Genomic DNA, 19,610 nt, shown 5'->3' with positions numbered 1-19,610 from the left:
GCGGAGGACACCGCGACCGGTTTCCCACGCGTGGAGTAGCCTCTGCCCTTCCTCCACTCCGACGCTGAGGACGATGGCGATGATGGCCATGGAGAACGGGCCCCAGACTTGTTTTTCGACTCGGAGTCGGGTCGATATTTCATGTCCGTTCCAAGAAATGTGGCCGTCAGAGAGTTCACCAGGCTCAATCCTCGCCCTACGGACTCTCAGGAAGGCAGACCTGCCCGGTCGCTTCCGAGTGCCTCCATCTTGGACAGACCCCCTTCTTCGCCTGCGACGGCTTCTCCAGCAGCACCCTGTCGTCGGCCGGAGGCCTCGACAACCTGCATTCCGGTTCATCCGAAGTCCCAGGTCAGAGTCCCAGACATACCACTCACCTCGGACACGGACTCCGAAGATGAGCCCCTGCCTCCATCAGACGTCCCCTCCAAGGACGACGATCTTTTGGCACCAGCTTCCCCTCAGAGGATGCATCACCCTGAGCCATCGTCTCCATCGGACGACGTGCGCACCTTCAGCGAGCACGTCGTAAAGATGGCCAGGGCCCTGGACATCGAGCTCTCCTTCCCCGAGGAGGAGGCCCGTGACCCAGTGGAGCGTCGGGTACACGGATGTGTACCCACACCGCCTTCCATCCCTCTGCTGCCGTCCCTGGAAACCATAGTCCAGAGGTCCTGGGGCGCCCCGGCCTCCCTGACCGGCTCGTCCCGCAAGATCGAGTCGCTCTACAGGGTCGCTCCGGCAAGCTGCGCTTGGTTGGCCGACCACCCCAAGCCGAACTTGGCCATTGTGGAAGGGGCCCAGCACAGTTTTGTCCCGAAGCAGGTGACCGCCCCCATCAACTAGGAGGCGAGGAAAATTGATGGCCTGGCCAAGAAGGCCTATTCGGCAGCATCCCTCGCGGTGAAGGCCATCAATTACAACACCTGTATGGGGGCTTACATTCAGATCTTAATGGAGCGGATCTCCCCCCTCGTCCCGGATGTCCCAGACGAGATCCAGAGGCATCTGGTAGAAATCTGAGATGAAGCGCATTCCATCGGGAGTTGGCTCATCACCGCCTCCAGGAATGTGGCAGACTGTGCGGGAAGGGCTATGTCGGCATCGATGGCACTTCGACGACACGCCTGGTTGAGGGGGTCGGACCTCAACCCTAGCGTCAAGGCGGCCATCGAAGACATGCCGCTCAATGGGACCGGGCTTTTCCATGCCGAAACCGACGACCGCCTGAACAGGAAGTTCAGGATGAAGGCGGCGGCGAAGAAGCATGGGATGTCCTCCGCATCCATCTCGCCCTTCCGAAAGCGACAGCGCCCGTGGCAGCCACAAGGTCAGTCGCAGGGGACCTTCTCCCAGGATCGGCAGTCTCAGCAGCAGGGCTCCCAGAGACGCCGCTACCCCTCGCAGTCTTCCTCCTCCTCTGGCCGTCGTAACTTCCCGCCTCAGTACCGCAAGTCCCGTCGGCAGGACACCGACCAGGGGAAGAAGAGAGCCTGAAGGGACGCAGCGCGCTTCGTCTCCCCTTCCCCCCTCTTCTTTTGGGACATTTTAAGGCCCTTTGTTAACACCTGGGCCTCAATAACATCGGACTTGTGGGTTCTCAACATCGTCCGTAGGGGATATGCCCTCGAGTTCCAAGAGCTCCCTCCAACCGGAGCCTTCATGTCCACTCTCCCCTCGGACACCCTTCTCGACAAAGTGCGCACCTTGCTTGAAAAGGGGTCAATTTCCCCTTTGCCGCCCGACCAATGCCCTAGGGCCTTTTTCTCCAGGTGCTTCACGGTACCAAAGGTGGATGGGGGCATCAGACCCATCCTGGACTTGAGACAATTGAACTTGTTCCTTGAATACCGTCGCTTTCGAATGGTAACCTTGGCTTCCATTCTACCTCTGCTCCACCAGGGCCTGTGGTTCGCAACCGTCAACTTGAAGGATGCCTACTTCCACATCGGAATTCGGGAGTCCCACCAGAGATTCCTCGCCTTCACCGTCGGCTCCAACTCCTACCACTACAACGTGCTTCCCTTCGGCCTCGCCACGGCACCGAGAGTCTTCACGAAGTGCATGGCACCGGTGGTGGCATACCTCCATCAGAAAGGATTCATAGTCTTTCCATACCTGGACGACTGGTTGTTCGCCGCCGATTCCCAGCAAGAGCTGCAGGAGGCAGTCTCATTCGCCTTGCACCTCTTGGACTCCCTCGGACTGGTCATCAACCGGGAAAAGTCCCACTTCACACCGACCAGGCAGGTCAAGTTCATCGGGGCCATCCTCGACTCCGAAAGATGCTCCGCCTTCCTTCCTGCAGACCGTTTCCAGGCGCTGACGACATCGCTCAGGCCTTGCATCTCTCACAGAAGGGTGAGGGCCAGAGACGTCCAAGTCGCCCTGGGCCACATGGCATCGACAACGTTTGTCACTCCTTGGTCAAGACTTCGCCTTCGACCTCCGCAGTCCTGGTTCCTCTCGGTCTTCTCCCCGATGGAGGACCCCCCATCCAAGTGGCTCACGGTACCAAGACCGGTAGCTGCTTCCCTGAGATGGTGGCTGGACTGTCACAACGCCTGCACCGGGATGCCCTTCCATCAGCCTCAGCCCCAACTGACTCTGACAACCGATGCTTCCCTGGAGGGATGGGGCGCCCACCTGCTCGACCTGGTCGTCAAGGACAAGTGGTCTGCCCAGAACAAGCTTCTCCACATCAACGCTCTGGAGATGCTGGCAGTCGAGAAGGCACTGAGGGCATTCGAATCCGCTGTCGCAGGCAAGGTGGTCCTCCTGAGGACGGACAACACCACCGTGATGTATTACATCAACAAACAGGGAGGCACCAGATCCAAGACTCTGCTCGACCTCACTCTCCGCATCTGGGTCTGGTGCATCCAGAGACAGGTGCTCCTCCAGGCGATTCATCTTCCCAGAGAGCACAATGAGTTGGCAGATCGTCTCAGCAGATCTCCGTCGGTGTGCCACGAATGGAGGCTCCATCCCGAGACAGTCAGCGACCTCTTCGATCGGTGGGGAACTCCCCGGTTCGATTTCTTCGCGACCAGATGGAACAGCCACTGTCCCCAGTTCTGCTCCAGGAAGCGAATGGACGGATCCCTCGGAGACGCGTTCGCCTTCCTTTGGACGGGAGAGCTCCTCTACGCCTTTCCTCCTTTCCCTCTCATCATCAGGGTGGTGTCCAAGATGACAACAGACCGATCGCATGTGATCCTGATCACCCCGTGGTGGCCGAGACAGTCTTGGTTCGCATCCCTTCTCCACCTCTCCAGGAGATGCTTCCTGCGCCTCGACCCCCGCCTGGACCTGTTATCGATCCAGGACGGACGGATTATCCATCCGGACATCGAGAGCCTACCGCTGGTGGCCTGGAGGATACAGCCCTAGCCGCCCTGCTGGATGCGGTGAGGACGGTGATCCTGGCTGCAAGGAAACCTTCCACCCAGCGGTCCTATGCCCTGAAATGGAGGAGGTTTAGCCTCTTTCTTGACCAGAAGGGCCTGTCTCCTGCTCAGGTGTCCACTCCAGTGGTGCTGGAGTTTTTGATGGTGCTTTTGGATGAGGGGTTGTGCCTCGCATCCATCAAGTGCTATTTGTCTGCCATTTGTGCCAAGTACCAATTCGGGGGGAGGGCTTCCTTTTTCAGGGATCCCTTGGTGAAGGGGTTCCTTAAGGGATGTGCCAACTTGCATCCTCCTGTGTCGGTACCAGCGCCGGCTTGGAGCTTGGAGGCGGCACTGTCCGCACTCCAATCCAAGCCCTTTGAACCGATGGCCACAGCGGACTTGAGACTATTGACTTGGAAAACCACTTTTCTTGTGGCCATCACCTCTGCCCGCCGTGCGGGCGAACTCTGTGCGTTACGAAGGGACCAGCCATTCCTGAGGTTCCACAAGGACAAGGTGGTCCTCCGTACGGACATTACCTTCCTGCCTAAGGTAGTGTCTGCTTTCCACATGTGCCAGGACATTGTGTTGCCCACTCTCGCATCCAATCCTACGTCGGATGAGGAGCGGCGCCTGCACTCTCTTGATGTCAGGAGGGCACTAGCCTTTTACCTGGACAGAACTGCTGCCTTCAGTCGATCCGAGAGACTCTTCCAGTGCTACTCGGTACCGAAGAGGGGGTTGCCTGTGTCTGCGCAGAGGTTGTCCAAATGGGTGGCTGGTACCATCCACCTCTGCTATGAACTGATAGGCAAGCCTCTCCCTGGCAGGGTTCGGTCTCACTCCACAAGGGCAATGTCAGCGTCCTCCGCATTCCTCTCGGGGATTCCTTTGGAGGATGTCTGTAAGGCTGCTGTCTGGTCCCAACCACTGACTTTTATTAAGCACTATAGGTTGGACACCAGAGCCATCCGAGACGCAGCTTTCGGGAGGGCTGTGTTGGTCTCAGGGTTGCATTGATTGCACTGCTGATGGTTGTGTGCCGGCATTCATGTGTATAATGCCTTTGATTTGCATTCTGTTCAATGTTGATTTGCACAGGTTCAATGGGATGGTCTTGCACGACCTTATCTCCCGTTCTCAGGTTTAGCAATGTTGTTGCTATGTTTTGTTTGTGCAAGAACAAAAAGACTGACTCAATTTATGGTTCAAGGTGTTTATTGTTGTAATAAATGTACCTTTGGTTTACCATAGCTTTGGTCTCAGGACACTCCCTCCGCCTCATACCTTAGCTTGTCAGTCTAAACCCATTTGTATGATTCGCTTAGACCACGAAGAAGAAGGACAGGTTGCTCACCTGTAACAGTATTTCTTCGAGTGGTCATCTGCGAATACATACAAATCCCACCCGTCCATCCCCTCAGTGTCCTGCTCTTATTGGCTCTTCCATCTCCTGCTTGGCGGAAAAGTTGCGGAACTGGGGAAAGAGCGGGAAGGTAGGGGCCTTATAACGGGTGGGCGGAGTTACCGCCAAAAAGTTTCTATATGTTGCAAAGTTAACTTTGCCTAGTGATTCCAGTAGGTTCCGAGCAGCACTGCGCAGGCGCAGTAAAACCCATTTGTATGTATTCGCAGATGACCACTCAAAGAAATACTGTTACAGGTAAGCAACCTGTCCTTATATGCTGAGTAAACCTTTGGGGAAAAAGAAGAAGAAGAAAGATGAACAAGGAATACCTTTTTAATATATTTGGCAGAGTAAATTTTTGTTGTTGTTGACAAGAGCATGATAGACTGTTAGTATACAAGAAGTAAACGGCATATAGAAAACGATACTATTACACAAATGTATTAAGGATTAAGTTTACTCAATTTATCACAGACTAGTGAACCTTACCATCAGGAGGTTAATATATGTGAGATTTTTGTATAGTTGGTGTATGTAAGTGTGTCAACTGTTAATGTAATGTATGTCAATATTGTGATATTTGTATGAAAATAAAATATAAATTAAAAAAAATGGGAAAATTCTTCTCAATTACATCTGTGAGAATATCATTGTTTCAAAAATGGAAAGCAACCCCCCCCCCGAGTATAAAAGATTGGCTAATTAAAATTTATGATATAATTGAAATGGCTGAACTAACAAAATTCCTTAGGTCTAAAGCAATAGACTATGGGGGAAAGGAGCAGGCTAAGACCCTAGAATGTTTGAATAAAGAAAAATAGCCACGTTCACCTTCTAAAATGCATAAAGGTGAAAGATATGTAGACTTGAAATCATAAGGCGCAAGAAATAAAGGAGAAAGTAAGAAAACAATAAGGATAACAGCTTAAATGATGTATATTATTCAAAATCAGGTGAAATGGAAGTTTTATCTAAACAACACTACGTAAGAGAGATAAAGGTTTTATCATCGATATGAAATTGTTGTATTAAAGAATATGGCTTAAAGCCGATGAAATGCCTCTTCTCTATTTTTATTACATACAACAGAATAAGTCGTATTTACAGGATTAACAATAAATTGAGATAGACGTTATAATGTTATTTAAAATAGGCTTTTGGGATAACACATTAATTAGAATGTAGATACCTTTCTAAAATAAACAGACTAACAGAGACATACACAAATTATGAATCAAAAATCGTAAGCAACATTTTATCTTTATTTCTTTTGTTTCCTTTTATTTTACTCTTCTTACATCTTTTTAAAACAATGATATGTGTGGGAAATAGGTACAAGAAAGTCAAGAGTAATATAGAATCCAGACAAGGCGGGAGATAAGTCAAGGATGAATGGTATGAATGAAGATGAAAATGAAAGGAAGGAAAAATATTTAGTAGTTATAGAGAGGTAAGTACGTAGAGGAGGGTATGAGACTATTGTATAGGGAAGAAAGACTTTAAAGGATAAGGATGGAAAAGAAGGGAAATGAAATGAGGCAGGGAAGAAGAGAGATGGATGAATGGTTGAGTATGTGACTTTATTTTTTTTATATATATTTATTGCTTTTCAACACATACCATTTACAAATAAACTATACACTTACAAATACAACACAAGACATAGTGACAAATTTTCTAAAATTATACATATAACATAACAAACACAACTTCCTACAACTTGGAAATCTCTTTATATATGCTGTAACTAAGTATTCAATGTCTCATCTTCTTATCTTTATTACTGCATACTTTACATTACTATAGTTTAGCTAACGGCGTAACTAAACACTATTACTTTATCATACTTTGACTAACGCCATAAATAAGCTTATGCTGCTTTTTTCCCTGAACCTTCTTTACTCTTTTTTTTTTAATATTATTGTCAACTTAATAAATATAACATTTTAAAACTTTTTTCCTTCTACACATATCTTACCCATTTTTCATATTTCCTAATACATTATATGTCTCCATTTTACACATCCTATATTTTTTCTAACATATATCTCTTTACCTCATTTTTATAGCATCTTTCCAGTGCTTTTTTAAGTAATCATAGGCGTGTGACAGATGGTCAGGGGAAGACGTCTTGAAGTTATCTTTCCCTGAATATGGAGCCTCCAAACCGCCAGTCCCGGGGGCGTGGCAAAGGTGGATGGGGCATCTATACTGGGGGGAATGAAAACGTCTTATCAGGGGCCGTTTCTTACCCCCAGCTTCGATACTGCCACCTTGCAGGACGCACTAAAGAGAGAGGGAGCTGCTGCACGGGCGGCCGCAAACGCGGGTTTTTTCCCCTTTTGCCAGCTGCTGACTGCACAACTGCGCGGTTAAAGGGCCGCTGTAAATTTTTCTTTTGCCAGCTGCAGACGGCGCATCTGCACAAGAACAAAGGAGGACTCCTGCCAAGTGATCAGCTGATGTTGGCATCCTTGTCTGCTTGCGCAGTGCAAGTGCCACCGACATCATGGATGCCTCCTCTCCTTTGTTGCCTGCGCTCCTACTGAACCTGCAATGCACAGCCACAGCTGTCACCACTTCCACCGCCACCCCCTCCGCCACCACTACTGCTGCTTTAATGGAGGTCCCATCAACCACTTCAACAACAGCCGCAGACCTGGATGACAGTAGTGATGACACAAGAGAGCCAAGGGCTGTAGTGGGTGCCACAGTGGTCCAGCAGGGTTCTGCTGGTGGTGCCATGGCCATGGCCCAAATGGGGCAGATTCGCTGTCTCTGGAAGCACCCTAGATTGGAAGACTGATGGGACAACTTTGTCACACGCATTTGGTCTGACAAGGAATGGAGGTATTACTTCCGAATGCCCCGTGACATCTACAACAGGCTAGTGGGCATCCTGCATCCAGAACTAAAGAAGTCAGACACAGTGATGAGGAGAGCCATCCTGGTGGAGAAGAGTGATCATGGCCATCTGGACACTGGCACACAAATCCAGCTACGATGTGACCTCACAGCTGTTTGGGGCTGGCATTGCCACTGTGGGGGAAATCGTGGTGGAGTTTGCCCTGGCCATGGAGAAGCTCCTGCTGTCCCAGACCATTTACCTGGGGAACGCACATCAGGTAAGGACAACCACACCACCTTCTCTTTAATTTGAGGCAGCCCTGTGCTATTCTGTGTAAAATGTCATCCCTCACTGTACATTTTCTGTTTTTACCATGGGAAATGAATTGTCTATGGTACAGTTGTGCAATTGCAAAATAGTTGTCATATTAATTTCTCTGCTTCTCCCCCTTTTTCTCCCTCACAGATTATGGATGCCTTCGGTCAGCGCGGCTTCCCACAAGTGGTTGGAATCATGGACAGGTGCCACTGCATGATCATACCACCATTGGGACAGAGGAGTGCGTTTGTGAACAGAAAGGATTCCTAGTCTGTCATCCTGCAAGGGACATGCGACCACACAGAACGCTTCATGGACGTGGAGCTCAGATGGCCAGGGTCCACTCATGATGCCAGGGATGGCAAGGAATTCTGTCATCTTCTTTTTTTTTTTTTTTTGAATTTTATTTGTAATTATATACACATGTACACATATAAACATATATACATATATGTATATGTATATATAAAACATATAAATGGTTATGCTTGATGTAACCCTACCTTTCCTTATTCTTTATATTTACTAGCTCTCCATTCTCTTGCTTGACTTCTTTCATCTCTTAAATCTTTAGACTCGCTCCTGAGTTTCATTTCCATTTCCTTTGCCTTATTAAGGTTATCTATTTTAATTCTCTTTTGTCTATAAAAGAATGATAATCCTTCTAACCTTTCCCATCTAAAATTTATATTCATTTTATTTAATGGTTGAGTTAATGTCCTGTATTTCTGTCTTTCCATCATTATTTGGGGGTGTATATCATTGAAAATGTTTAGCTCTGTATCTTCTATAATCAATGTCTTTTCATAGTTTCTTTGAATTATCAAATCTTTAAATCTCGTTCTCACAAAACAAACTACTATGTCCCTTGGCAACAATCTATCTTGTGTCCGTTGTGAACTTACCCGAAAGATTTTATCTATCTCTAATTCCATTAATTCTGTTTCGATTTCCAAAAAAGTTGCTAATGAGGGAATTACTCTTTTACTAAAGTCTTCATTCATCATTTCCTTAAGATCTCTTATTTTAATACATCTTTCTGAATTCTGTCATCTTCGAGGCCATGAAGGCTGGCATCTTTGTGGAAGGGAACTCCAGTATCAACATCAGAGGCAAGCAGATTGGGCCCCTCGTGCTCGCTGACAATGCCTACCCCATTCGGATGTGGCTCATGAAGCCCTACAAGACACCCACCACTCACAAACAGAGGCTGTTCAACAAGAAGCTGAATCACGTGAGGGGGGCCATGGAGAGGTCATTCGGCAGAATGAAAGCCCGATGGCACTGTCTCACTGGCCCACTCCTTGTGGCAGATGAGAACGTGGTGCCCATCCTCGCATCATGCGCCATTCTGCACAACATCTGTGAGAGCAAAGGCAGGGTCCTGGATGAGGGGCTGCGGTACAGGCGCTGTTTTGTGCTGCCCACCCTGGGAGCAATCACTGCGGATGAAGAGACTGCCAAGCAGAAAGAAGGGGAGGCTGTGAGGAGTGCCCTGGCAGATTTCTTTTTGACAGGGAGAATCTGAAGCATGGCTCCTGCTCCATCTGTGATGCCAGAGTACATTGTAGTGTAATAGCAGAAGCGCCTGAATAAATGTATCCCATTATCCACAGTCTGTGTCTGCCTATCATTCATGCTCTGTTCTGTGGGCATTTTTAGCAATGTGCCCGGAGAAGACACATTGAGGGGGTCACCTGGCGCCAGTTTTCCTGGTACAGAAAAATACATCAGCTCCAACTGCCAACTGCCTCTCTGACAATGTATCAATTCCCCTCAAATTCTAGCTTCCCAAATGGCCCATTTGATTGTAACAATTGGAAACCCAGAGGGCATCTACTGGGGGAGAAATTCAAACTGCTCCTCTGAAAGTTTCGATTGGCTTGGAACCACCTTAGCCCAATGGCCCTCAGCCGCAGGTGCCCATATATGCCCCTGAGAAACTGTGCAAGACCCCAGGATGGCGATTAGGATGGCAGCACCATGCAGGAGAGTCCCGGTCCGCATTGCATACTGGACCGATGAAGAGGTTGAGATCTTCCTGGATTCCCTGATGCCAGAGGCGGCCGCTCAGAGAGTGATGGCCAGCACGAACAAACCTAACTGGGGCTTTTTCATCCAGTCTTTCCATGCCCTCCGAGAGAGAGGGTTTCAAAAAACGATGCATCAGTGCTGGGTCAAGTTCAAGGGCCTGAAGGTATCGTTCTTTGAAACCCTTGAGGATTTCGGAGAGCACCCCCCGGTTAGGAAGTGGCCACCATTCTTCGAGTGGCTGAGAGAGCTCTGGATCAGGGGGGACAAGCCAAGGTGGCAGGATCGCCATCCTCCAGGTAAGTCAGAGCTCTTGCCATGCTTTCCAATGCCATTTCCTACCCTCCCTCACCCTTCCCTAGACCTCCCCTCCTTCCTGCATGGTCCCAATGGCATCCCTCCTCTTCCCATCTGCAGGCGCGCGGCCGAGACGGAGGCAGGGCACCGTGCCAAATCACCCTCTCCAGCATTCTCGGGGGGCGACAATGTCCCCGAGGGTGTGCCACAGCCGGGACCAGCTGCTGTGGCCCCTCTGCAGCCAGAGCAGGCTCCTCTGGAAGCAGGTAGGTCCCCAAGGTGAGAGGTGGAGGTTGCATGACTGCAGCCCCCATGACACTTGTGCCTTCCTCCGCCATGCCAGCTTGGTAACTTGGGTCTTTTCTTCCCCTTTTGCAGGACCTGCTGCTGCTGCCACGGAAGAAGAGGAGCCTGGCCCCAGCCTCCGCCTGCCTCGGGAGAGAGACACCAACTGCTGCAAGCGCAGCAGCAAGGTAAGAGTGGCGGGGAAACAAGGGGAGGGAGTGGGGGCACCCAGAAATCCTGCCTGTGGGAGTGGGTGATGGGGTCCACAGCCTGCTCCTAACCATCCTCTTTGTTTTTCCCCCACAGAGCGCTGGCTGGAGCAGAGGGTGTCGAGATGGCTGTGACCATGGAGGCCATCCAGCAGAACCAGCAGACCATCCTCCGGTGACTGCCCGACCACCCCCTTTTCCCCTTCCTGAAGCAGCTTCCCTTCCCTGCCCCCCTTTCCCTCCCCCATCACCTCCCCTTCCCTGTTTTGCACAGGATCAGTTTTTGTGAACTCCAATTTATTTATTTTCCACTGGTCAAAGAATTAACACTTCCCTGGTACAAAGTCTCTAGTTCTTGCTGTCTTGTCATACCAGGTCCTTTTGTTTGCAACCTTTAAGTTATCACCAGCACACTGCAAAGCGTCTTTTAGAGATGTCATCAAGTTTTCCACTACACTCTCTGGTTTATCCTTCTCTAGGGTTTCCCACTCATTCTGAAGGATGTTCAATTTAATGTACAGTTCCCAAGTAGGTGCTGTTATAGATAACACTCAATTTGATAATAAAACCACGGGAACCTAGGCACCTGGGGCCTTCTCTCACAAAGCCTCAGGTCCGTGACAAAACCAGGAATTGGCGAAGGACCCAGAAAGTTGAAAATTTCAAAGTTTTATTCTTTAAAACCGGCAGAGAATAATGCTCTCAGTGGATTTCAAGATTCCAAAACTGAGAGACCCAGAACAAGACAAAATGGCCTAATCTTATAGTCAATTACACAAAGAAAGGTTTTCATCACTTCTCATTGGCCAATTACAATTTAAACACACAGAATTCTTACAATCAGGATAGAGATAAATGCATATATAAAAACTGCATTTCTTACTCTTTACTCCTCCCGTAGGAATCCAGTAGCCTTCAACAGTCTCCCTTTGAACATCAACAATGTCTCCTTATCTTAAATTGTGTATATTATGTCTATTTTGCTGGTGCAAACTTCCTTGCAGGTCAAGATGCCCTCCCCATTCTTCTCTGTTCCAGTTTTCTAGTTTCCAAGCCTCATTTTAAAAATTAAATTTCTCTTAACCCAAGTGATTCCATCTTTCTATAGCTTTCTATTATAACAGGAAAATTCCACCACTACAGTGTCAGATCTGAAAGTATGGAAACTTTATCCTGCTGGGATTTGTGAAGTTCCTCCTCCATTTTCATAAGATATTTGTCTAAAGTACAAATCTGGAATTTGTAGGTTTCTTCTAATGCTCAGTCTCTGCTTCAAGAGACTCTGAGGATTTTCACATGAGGCTGTTTAGTGTTCTTAAAAGGTTGATATATCAGAATTCAGCAATAAATGATTACAAAAACAATTTCAAAACAGTTACATTCACACACTGGACACAGTAATGATTCAGCAACGATTTAGGAACGTTAAATAGACTATTAATTTTCACATGTAGCCATTCCTTAGCGTTTGTTAATCATGCTGGTGAAATCCCTCATCTGGCCAGAGGGAGCGAGACTGACCTCCTGAAACATCGCGATAATAGCAAGCACCTCAGCATTTCCTGGTTAGCATTATTTTGTGGGCTTTATTGGTTATCTGGGGGAAGGATGGTGACTATTGAGACCTTGTTGAGCGTTATTTACCTCTTGGTCCATATTTACTGCAGATGGACTGCAATGGAGAATAAACGTCTGAGAAGGCAGTTGAAGCATTTAAGGCTGCTTAAACTGCAAGTTCGCAAGATGCAGACCAATTTATACGATTTTATGAACAGTGTCCAATCTCTGCAGCTGTGTGAAGAAAGTGGCACTCTGGCCTATCTTGCTAATATACCTGAACTTCGATGATGGTGGGTGCGTCCGTGCAAAGGGACAAACTGGTGGACCAATGAAGTCCTGGGGATGTGGGATGAGAAAATGTGGACCAGTAACTTCAGAATGAGCAAAGAAACTGTATTTGAAATAGCAGATATACTCAGACCACATCTCCAAGCAAAGGACACCATAACGCATAGAGCCATCCCTGTAGAGAAAAGGCTGGCGATAACCCTGTGGTGGCTAGCAAGTTCTCTTTTGTACAGAACAGTTGCCTCTCATTTTGGAATTGGAGTATCCACTGCTAGTAGAATATGCATAGAAGTATGTCTAGCAATTGAGGAAGTACTTCTAAGTAAAACAGTAAAGCTTGGAAACCATCTACAGGTAGATACTCAATTTTCCATTAAAATTCTAGTTTGAACTAGCACTACATACATATATAGTAAAATTCATCCTGAACACTAGCAGCCTCATGTGAAAATCCTCAAAATTGTTTATTTCAATCAGAACAGGTTGCCTTGAGTATTTACAAGAACAGGCTCAGTGATGGCCGCTGGATTTCTAAGAAAGCAATCAGAATCTCCTTGGGAAAGCTTCTTCATTGTCATCAAAGGCAGATAGATATAGAATCTGTGGACTGGCTCCCTGGGGACCCAAACCAAATGCAGATCCTGTTGTCCTTCAAACACTCTACTATTCCACTGATGCCATTTAGGATGCAGGAATATTTAGCCCAATATCAAATTTATACCAACAGTTTTTCAGGAAGTAAGAATCAACCCTCTATTTGCCGATTCAAGAGTTTCTAAAGTTGTAACCCCTCCAGCTTTGATTCAGTTGAAACCTGAGCATGAGAGTCAAAGTGGCAGATTTAGATGGGCTAAAGTTGATATTACGGCAATATCAGTCAGTCTCAAACTTGAGAACGTGGAAAACTGTGCCGATACAATCTGGTCACCTTTGGCTGAGTGGGTAGCAGTCACAAATTCATTTACAAACTTATGCCAAATGTTGAAGAACTATTTGACATCTAAGTCCATAGGGGAAAACCATAAGAAAAGTAATTCAACCTGGTTTGACACAGAATGTAGGATAATGAAAAAGAATCTAAGGTTGGCACTGAGATTGGCACAGAGATCTTCCTCTATTCATGTACAAGTGAAGATGTTATCCCTTAGAAAGGAATACAAAAAACATATAAAACTTAAGAAACAAAATTATGGCGCGTTACAGACGGTCAGTGGAAGATGTCTTGAAGGTGTCTTCACCTGAATACAGAGCCTCCAGACCGCCCGCCCTGGGGGTGTGGCTAAGGTGGATGGGGCTTCTATACTGGAGGCAGTGAAGACGCTTCACCTGGGGCTGTTTCTTACCCGCAGCTTCCATACCACAGCCTCACAGGACGCCCTAAAGAGAGAGGGAGCCGCCACACAGGCGGCTGCGAACGCGGCTTTTTTCTTTTGCCGGCTGCTGACTGCGCAGCTGCGCCGGTTTAGCACTGGCTGTCAATTTCTCTTTTGCCAGCTGCAGATTGCGCATGTGCACAGTTAAAGGGCCCAGGCCCCTTTAAACTTTTTTTCCCGCCCTACCCAAGAACAAAGGTGGACTCCTGCCAAGTGATCAGCTGGTGTTGGCATCCTTGCCCGTTTGCGTATTGCGAGTGCCACCAGCATCATGGATGCCTCCTCTTCTTTGTTCCCTGCGGTCTTACTGAAGCTGCAATCCACAGCCACAGCTGTCGCCGCTGCTACCACCCCCCCTCCGCCCCCCACTGCCGCTGTAATGGAGGTCCCATCACCCACCTCAACAACAGCTGCAGACTTGGATGACAGCAGCAGTGATGATGATGACGTAGAAGAGCCAAGGGCTGCAGTGGCTGCCATAGCAGTTCAGCAGAGTGCTGCTGGTGGTGCCATGGCCATGGTCCGAGTGGGGCGGATTCGCTGCTGGTGGAAGGTCCCTAGATCGCAACAGTTGTGGAATGAGTTTCGTCTGACGAGCAATGGAGGTATTACTTCCGAATGCCCCGTGCCCTCTTCCACAGACTAGTGGGCATCCTGCGCCCAGAACTGGAGAAGTCAGACACAGTGATGAGGAGAGCCATCCCGGTGGAGAAGAGAGTGGCCATTGGTATCTTTACACTGGCACACAAATCCAGCTATGCTGTGACCTCAATGCTGTTTGGGGCTGGCATTGCCACCGTGGGGGAAATCGTGGTGGAGTTTGCACTGGCCATGGAAAAGCTGCTGCTGTCACGGACTGTGTACCTGGGGAACGCATGTCAGGTAGGGACAGCCAGACCACCTTCTCTTTAATCTCTGGCAGCCCTGTGCTACTGTGTGTAAAATGTCATCCCTCACTATACATTTGCTGTGTTTACTATGGTGCAGTTGCGCAAGTATAAAATAATTATCATGTTAATTCTTCTGTTTCTCCTCATTCCTCTCCCCCACAGATTATGGATGCCTTTGGTCAGTGCGGCTTCCCGCAAGCGTTTGGCCTCATGGACGGGTGCCACTGCCTCATCATACCACCCTTGGGGCAGAGAAGCGCAAATGTGAACAGAAAGGGCTCCTATTCTGTCATCCTGCAAGGGACTTGCGACCACACAGGGAGGTTCATGGACGTGGAGCTCGGATGGCCAGGGTCAGCCCACGATGCCAGGGTAGCCAGGAATTCTCTCATCTTCAAGGCCATGGAAGATGGCATCTATGTGGAAGGGAACCCAAGCATCAACATCAGAGGCCAGCAGATTGGGCCCCTCATATTGGCTGACACTGCCTACCCCATTCGGAAGTGGCTCATGACGCCGTTCAAGGTCCCCCGCACTCCCAAACAGAAGCTGTTCAACAAGAAGTTGAATCACATGAGGGGGGCCGTGGAGAGGTCATTTGGCAGATTGAAGGCCAGATGGCGCTGTCTCACTGCCCCACTCTTGGTGGCAGATGAGAACGTGGTGCCCATCCTCGCATCATGCGCCATTCTGCACAACATCTGTGAGACCAAGGACAGGGTCCTGGATGAGGGGCTGCGATATAGGTGCCGTTTTGTGCTGCCTACCCTGGGAGCAATCACGGCGGCTGAAGAGACTAACAAGCAGAAAGAAGGGGTGGCTGTCAGGAATGCCCTGGCAGATTTTTTTCTGACAGGAAGAATCTGAAGCATGGCTCCTGTGCCATTTGTGTTGCCAGAGTACATTGTTATCTAATAGCATAAGCACCTGAATAAATGTATACCATTATCCACAGTCTGTGACTACTTATGTTATTCTTGCTCTGTGCCTTGGGCATTCTTACCAATGTGCAAGAGGGACACACACACACTCACAAAAGGTCTCCTGGCGCCTGTTTTCCTGGTTCAGAAAGATACATCAGCTCCAACTGCCAATTGCCTCTCTGACAATGTATCAATTCCCCTCAAATTTAAGCTTTCCTAATGGCCCATTTGACTGTAACAATTCGACACCCGGAGGGCATCTATTGGGGGAGAGATTCAAACTGCTCCTCTGAAAGTTTTGATTGGCTTGGAGCCACCTTAGCCTAACGACCCTCAGGCACAGGTGCCCATATATGCCCCTGCGAAACTGTGCCAGACCCCAGGGCGGCGATCACGATGGCAGAGGCACGCAGGAGGGTCCCGGTCCGCATTGCCTATTGGACGGACGAGGAAGTCGGGAAACTCCTGGACTCCCTGATGCCAGAGGCAGCCGCTCGAAGAGTGATGGCCAGCACCAACAAACCCAACCGGGGGTATTTCATCCAAGCTGATTTAGAGAGAGCCTACTGGAGTTTGGGGACACAAGGAAACAGCACAAGGAAGGGCATAATTATTGTATTTGGAAGAGAAAATATGAAGGACATGGTTTTTAAAAAATTGAGATCTATACAGAATTTGGAATATGGTGGACAAAAAATTCAGATTTATCAAGACCTGGCATTGGAGACTATTAAACAAAGAAACTTGCTCTGAGATATAACACGATGTCTCAGAGAAGCAAAAATTAAGTACACCTGGGGTTTCCCTACAGCTCTCTTGGTTTTTCAAGGATGGGACATTGCTGAAAGCCTCTAACGTGGAGGAGGGTCAGCGACTGCTGCAACAACTGGGACTTGGAGGAGAAAGTCAAGGAGGAACTGACAGTGGCGATGAGGAGGAAGAACAAGATAGAATTAAATTGGCAAAGCAGGTGAAAGATATCAGAAGGAAAGATGCGATAGACAGCTGAGAAGCAGGAAAGAAAGAGGAAGCACAATGTGATGTACTTTGGGAAAGTTGCAAGGACTATATACTGTAGTAGATGTAATAATGGAATAGGATAGTTATAATAGACTTGAATAACATTCAACATGCAGTAATAAAGGCTATAATAATAAGGAGGGAGGGGGATAAGTGAAGAACGCATCTCCAAAGGGAAGGGATCTGACATGGGTAATGAGCCGGGAATAGCAAGTGCCCCTTCCAATGGAGGGGAGAACCTGAGTTCAGAAGAGGGAGGGAAAGGGCAAGAGGGGAGGGGAGGGGAAGAAATAGCAGATCAGAGAGCAAGAAAAGGAGAGTGGAACAACAATGAGGGAAAAGGGAATAGATTGAATGGTTGATATGAATATTATGTCATTAAATGTTAATGGATTGCATACTCCAGTGAAAAGACATTGGTTGAATAAGATGCTTAAAGAAAAACAAATTCAGATAGCCATGCTTCAGGAAACACATATTTCAAGAAGAAACCGAGTAAAACTCTTTAACTATGGTGGATGGGATTTGCTGTTTGAGTCAAGGGGAACAAACAAAGCAAGAGGAGTGGCAATATTAATGAAAGACGGAATAAATTTTCAAGTAGATAAGATTAAAAAAGACAATGAGGGGAGATATATTTTTGTTAAAGGAAATATAAAGAAGATAAAAGTTACATTTGCTTGTATTTATGCCGCAAATGAAAAACAAGTTGAATTTATAAATAAAGTTTTAACTCTACTGGAGGACTTTTATGAAGGGGATCTATTTCTGGGAGGGGATTTCAACCTTGATATATTAAGATGTAATAAAAAGGGCAATATAAGGGGAAGAACAAGAAAGAATAGATTCCCAGGACCTGATGACAATGGACCTATGGAGTCTTGGCAAAGAGAAGTAGTCCAGGCTTTGGGATTATCATTGGCGCCTTCAACTAAAAGAAGCTACGCCTGGGCAGTCAATGAATTTGTAAATTTCCAGCATTGTTCTGGATTGGCTGATTTGTTATCCTGTGCCTGTGGCACATTTCCTCCAATTTTGCATGTCCTTACATAACAAAGGCTTCAAAGTTTAATCTATTTGAGGTATGCTTTCTGCTATAGCCTTCTGGCTAAAAGCGCAGGGCATACAGGATACTTCCAGGGATTTTAGAATACAAATGATCCTGGAAGGGTGGCCTTGAGAGGGCATTAGAACTAGAGACCCACGTAAGCTCCTATCACTATTTATTTGAAGGGGGCTTAGTTCAATTTGGCCTTCACTATGTAATTCTTCATATGAGGCTATGCTCTTCCATGCTGCTGCCTTAACTGCCTTCTTTGGAGCTTTGAGAATAAGTGAACTTGTTCTGGCTTCAAAATATGATCATACCAATAAGAACATATTATATCAAGACGTTACTTTACGTGATAGCTCTTGTCCTTCTTTTTATACAATCCTCCCAATCTGACCAGTTGGGCAAAAGCAGGGAGATTAGATTACTAACATGCACTGATAAATTACTTTGCCCTGTTAGTGCATTACAGACATTTCTAAATATTAGAGGTTCTTCACCTGGCCCTTTATTCTGCCATTTAAATGTGTCCCCTCTCACTACATTTCAAGTTTGGTCTGTCACATCCAGAGCTTTAGATGGTTTGGGCCTGTAATGGAGGGCAAGCCCAGCTGACCAATCAGAAGGCAGCTGAGGGCCAGCCAATAGCCTGTGGGCTGGAACTTTTGAAGATGCCGAACTGACAGTTGGGGAGTCAGTTGGAACGGAGGCAGTGGAGAGTTCAGTTGGGGGTTAGAATGTCAGAGAGTTAGGGCTTGGAATCCTGAGAGGGAGGGTTTCAGAGCTATAGAAGTACGGTTAGGGGTAGAGTCTGAGTAGAAAAGGGCTCCCTACCGGGGCACTTCCAGACCTCTAGGAGAGGAAGGGGCTGGAGTGTAATATCCTGTGGTGGCTGAGTTAAGGGAACGAACTGCCTAAAGAGAGGCAGGAAAGTCTCTAGGTGATAGAGAGATATTTGGGGAAAAGTGAAGTGACAGTAGCCGAGTCAATTAATACAGATGTAACTAAGTAACCTGTGCCTGAACTAGCCGGTATATGATATCATTCAGTTCAAGAAAGAGATGTTCAACCATTTTGTTTAATAAAGTTCTTGTTTTGGTTTACATAAAAGTTTGTCAGTCATACATCTCAGCTCCATGCTACTATATAAGGAAAAGACCCTACCGCCAGCCATAAAAAAGAGGGTAACCGTTACATAATAGGTGGCAGCGGTGGGATAAGTAAAGCCCAAGCGCCTGCCATCTTTAAGAGGGGGTTCATTACAGGGCCATCATGGAGTGAAATTCATCATCCACTCTTTCCGCATAGGGCTGCGTCCACGGCGGCTACATTAGGCATGTCTTCCAGTGACATCCAGAGGATTGGTCAATGGAAATCAAAATCCTATCAATCATATGTGTGACCTCTGTCTCATTAAAGTTGTTTTGTTGCTCTGTTTCAGATGCAGTTTGCCCCATGATGAGACACCATGTGTGGATCTGCAAACACAGCATGGTGTTCTGGGTGGCCTGCCAAGCCAGGAGGTGGCATTCTGGAAGCCAGCTGGGGCTGTCAGACAAGGCCATCCTTGAATGGAAAGGAAAACGTGGCCTGCCGTGGCATGGGCTCCTGCCTCTGTTATTTGGCAAAGGCCAGTTTCTGCCCCCTCATGTTCTGGTTATACATTTGGGTGGCAATGATTTGGGTTTGTTAAAGGGCAAAGCCCTTGTTTGTCAGG

The 19,610-nt window shown here is 47.6% G+C and overlaps 1 long non-coding RNA gene across 1 annotated transcript in view; it reads right to left on the bottom strand.

Annotated features, from left to right (window-relative positions):
* The window catches only part of LOC149323590 (uncharacterized), a 38,183-nt gene extending 19,765 nt beyond the window's left edge, over window positions 1-18,418 (bottom strand). Inside the window, exon 1 of the long non-coding RNA XR_016280179.1 lies at window positions 18,394-18,418. This is a non-coding gene — a long non-coding RNA (uncharacterized LOC149323590). The remainder of the gene's footprint in view (window positions 1-18,393) is intronic.
* Between the last annotated feature and the right edge of the window lie 1,192 nt (window positions 18,419-19,610).

Source organism: Sceloporus occidentalis, unplaced genomic scaffold (assembly GCF_023333645.1).
Source record: "Sceloporus occidentalis isolate IW3139 unplaced genomic scaffold, rSceOcc1.0.p SCAF_1, whole genome shotgun sequence".
NCBI lineage: Eukaryota > Metazoa > Chordata > Lepidosauria > Squamata > Phrynosomatidae > Sceloporus > Sceloporus occidentalis.
This window is presented reverse-complemented; position numbering and strand designations above follow the sequence as displayed.